We start from the raw sequence: 4,263 nt of genomic DNA, 5'->3' as shown, positions 1-4,263 counted from the left end.
TTCCAGGCCAGGCGCGGTGGCTCAAGCCTGTAATCCCAGCACTTTGGGAGGCCGAGGCGGGTGGATCACGAGGTCAAGAGATCGAGACCATCCTGGTCAACATGGTGAAACCCCGTGTCTACCAAAAATACAAAAAATTAGCTGGGCATGGTGGCGCGTGCCTGTAATCCCAGCTACTCAGGAGGCTAAGGCAGGAGAATTGCCTGAACCCAGGAGGTTGCGGTGAGCCGAGATCGCGCCATTGCACTCCAACCTGGGTAACACGAGTGAAACTCAAAAAAAAAAAAAAATGTCCAACTCCACCAATAAAGTGAGTGCCATTATGCAGAACTCATGAAACAAGGGGATTTACTCTTAAAATTTTCTTCGTAGATAAATACTCCAGTTACCTTTGTGGGTGGGAAAGAGGTCTCTAAGCACCCCTGCAAGGCTGACCTGGTGTGGACTAAAAGACAAGCTATGGGAAGAGCTCAGGAATGTTTGCACCATGCGGCCCTGGGCTCAGAGTGTCTCCGTCTCTGGCCCTGGCTAAGTGTGTTCTTTCAGGCAATGGCCAAGCCTGCATGCCTGCCTGACTGCTGTGGAGAATCACACCCAGGTCACGGGGATTAGAATACTTTCTTCAAACGGTTGCTACGAGGCCGCTCAATGAGACAATATATGCAAAGCAGTAGGTACTCAGCATATAGTGGGCACTCCATACGTGCTCTTTATTCTTTCTTGTGGGCGTTGAGGGCCTGTATTCAATTTAGTTAAAAGTTTGTTTTTGTTTTTGAGAAAGGGTCTCTCTCTTGTTGCCCAGGCTGGAATGCAGTGGCACAATCTCAGCTAACTGCAAACTCCACCTCCCAGGTGCAAGTGATTATCATGCCTCAGCCTCCTGAGCAGTTGGGATTACAGGTGCCTGCCACAACACCTGGCTAATTTTTGTATTTTTAGTAAAGATGAGGTTTCACCATGTTAGTCAGGCTGATCTCAAACTCCTGACCTCAAGTGATCCGTCCATCTCAGCCTCCCAAAGCCTTGGGAATACAGGTGTATGCCACCGCACCCAGCTGAAAGGATTTTTTTTTTTTTTTAATTTGGAAACTCATTATGGTTGACCTTCTTCTAATTGGTCAGGTCAACTATGCAATGACCACACAGGGTTATTTTCTACCCCCTTCTGCTTACCAGGCCTTGGATCCATAATAAGCAATGAAAAGGATTTGACAATGCTGAAGATCAAATGGTACAATGGAGTTACAGTACACAAACATTTAAGTTGCTGGAATTCAGCTCTATGCTCAGCAAAAGGAAATAATACAGATGAATATATACATATATATGTAATTTTCCACCCTACAATATGGCTCTTAAATTCAAGCCAACTGCTTCATCTGGTACTCAACCAAAGAAACAGCCATGGCCATCTGTTCCAACTCTGGAGGGAAAACTGGCTATGTTGAATTTACTGAGAGATGGCACAGAATACATAAAACTCTGTAATCTGTTGTATGTGGGTGATTTAAGAGATTTTTTTATGGTGATTCTTTTCAATACATGAGTTTTGTCACACATATTGACTTTTGAACTCAAACTCCAAGCACGTGCAACATCATTGCTGCACACTATTGTGTGTCATTTCAAGTTGTCAGACCCTAAGCATATATGAAAAATGACTCCCAACGAAATCCATAATACTCCAAGACAAATTTGGGGACTGTTTAGGCAGCCTCCTAGCTGCCACATCTGCATTACCAGTTCCCTTGAATAAATTCCTTCTGTCAGTACTGGCATGGTTGACATCTTGAAGTATTTACTTTAAAACATACTTACTGAGTATCTACTAACTCACTAGGCATTGTGCTCAGCTCTAGGAATACAAGAGTGAATAAAACAGGCTTGATGTCTGGTCTCAAAGAGTTCACATTCTAGGAGAGTTATCAGATACATTGATCAATTAATTACACAAATTCATGAAGTTTTCTTTTTCCTTTAAAATTTTTTTTTGAGACGGAGTCTTGCTCTGTTCCCCAGGCTGGAGTGCGGTGGCGCTATCTCAGCTCACTGCAACCTCTGCCTCCGCGTTCAAGCGACTCTTCTGCCTCAGTCTCCTGAGTAGCTGGGATTACAGGTGCACACCACCATGCCCGGCTAATTTTTTTGGATTTTTAGTAGAGATGGGGTTTCGCCATGCTGGCTAGGCTGGAAATTCATGAAGTTTTTTAACAAACATTTATTAAGAGCTAACTGTGTGCCAGGCATTGTACTAAGCATTGGAGCTAATACTGTCAATAAAACAGATCAAAACCTCTCTCATAGGAAGGTTACATTCCATTATGGAAGATATAAAATAAACAAGATAAATATGTAAACTCTATGGTATGGAAGATCTCTATAAAATCTAAGGAGAAAAAAAAAAAGGCAAGAAAGGGGAATTTTTAACTGGGAGGAGGCCAGGTACAGTTGCTCATGCCTGTAATCCAAGCACTTTGGGAGACCAAGGCAGGCAGATCACTTGAGGCCAGGAGTTCAAGACCAACCTGGCCAACATGGTTGGCCCCATCTCTACTACAAATACAAAAAAATTAGCCAGGCATGGTGGCAAGCACCTGTAGTCCCAGCTACTCAGGAGGCTGAGGCAGGAGAATCACTTGAACCTGGGAAGCAGCGGTTGCAGTGAGCCAAGATTGTGCCACTGCACTCCCGCATGGGCGACAGAGCAAGACTCCATCACCAGGAAAAAAAAAAAAAAAAAGAGAGAGAGAGAGAGAAAAGAAAATGTAAGAGACCAGATAATGAAAAGCTTAGTAAGTCAGAGTAAGGACTGGTTTCTCCTGGAGACCTCTGAGGGATTTTGAGCAGAGAAGCAACATAATCTCTCATATATACTAAAAGAAACATTCTGACCTGTGATTAAAATAGGCTGCAGACAACGAAGGCCAGAAGTAAAGAATCTGATGAGGAGATTGTTGCATTTACTTAGGCAAAATATCGTGGGGGCTTAGACAAATGGGGGGTGGTAAAAAGTGGTTGAATTCTAGATATATTTTGATGGTAGAACAGACAGGATTTGCTGGCAAATTGAAGTTATGGAGAGAAAGAAAACCAGCAAGGATACTGCCAAGGTCTTTGCCCTGAGCAACTGGAAAGATATAATTGCCATTAACTTAGTTAGAGAAGGAGCTAGTTTCAGAGAACGGAGAGAACTAGTCTGGTCCTTAATTGAGTGTGAGTGGCCTATTTTATACAACCTAATAGAGATGTCCTAAAGGATATAAATGAGTCTGGAGTTCAGAGGAGATATACATTCAAGAGTTATGAGAATACAGATGGGTATTAAATGCCATGAATCTGGGTGAGACCACCAAGGCATTGAGCGTGGAGGAAAGAGATCGAGTTCTGGGAACTCCAACATTTAGAGGTCAGAGATATGAGAAGAAACTAGCAAAAAGAACTGAGAAGGATCAGCCAGAATAGTAGAGAGACAACCAGTTAGTGTGATTTCTTGGAAGCCAAGAGAAGAAAGTGTATCACAAAAGAGTGGTAGATAAACTGTCAAATTTTGATTGGTATTACTTGGCAAAGGTATAGGATTCTTCCATGAAAGGGGGTAACAGAGGACACAATTTAGATTGAGTATTCAGGAAAGTGGCGTCTATGATGAAGGTTAAAGAAAGGCCAGTGACATTCACTGATGCAGTTTTCTTCCTTCCTGCTGTCATCCTGGCTTCATCCCAGTGATGTCTCTGCTCAGCTGCAGGTGCAACCCACCTTTGGACCTATAAGGGACTTTGTCTATCATAGCCACCATCCTGATAGCTGAGGAAGGAGAAGGCTCGGGGTATGGGAGTAAGGATGAAAGAAGAGAAGAGCTCAGAATAGCTTTCCCAAATGGGACATATGAAACAGCCAACTCCCTTCTCAATATGGCAGTCACTTGGATATGATTTCTGGCAGCGAGTGCACATTTGGCCCCACAACATAAGACATTGTCTCCTTCCTGGGGCTGGGAAGAGAAGAAAATGCAAAGTTGTTTAATGGGTACAAAGTTTCAGTTCTGCAAAATGGAAAAGTTCTGGAAATCTATTGCAAACAATGTGCAGACACTTAACACTAATGAACTGTGCACTTAAAAATTATAGAAATGGGGCCGGGCGCAGTGGCTCAAGCCTGTAATCCCAGCACTTTGGGAGGCCGAGGTGGGTGGATCACGAGATCGAGAGATCGAGACCATCCTGGTCAACATGGTGAAACCCCGTCTCTACTAAAAATACAAAA

Source organism: Cebus imitator, unplaced genomic scaffold (genome assembly GCF_001604975.1).
Source record: "Cebus imitator isolate Cc_AM_T3 unplaced genomic scaffold, Cebus_imitator-1.0 Scaffold54, whole genome shotgun sequence".
Lineage (NCBI taxonomy): Eukaryota > Metazoa > Chordata > Mammalia > Primates > Cebidae > Cebus > Cebus imitator.
This window is presented reverse-complemented; position numbering follows the sequence as displayed.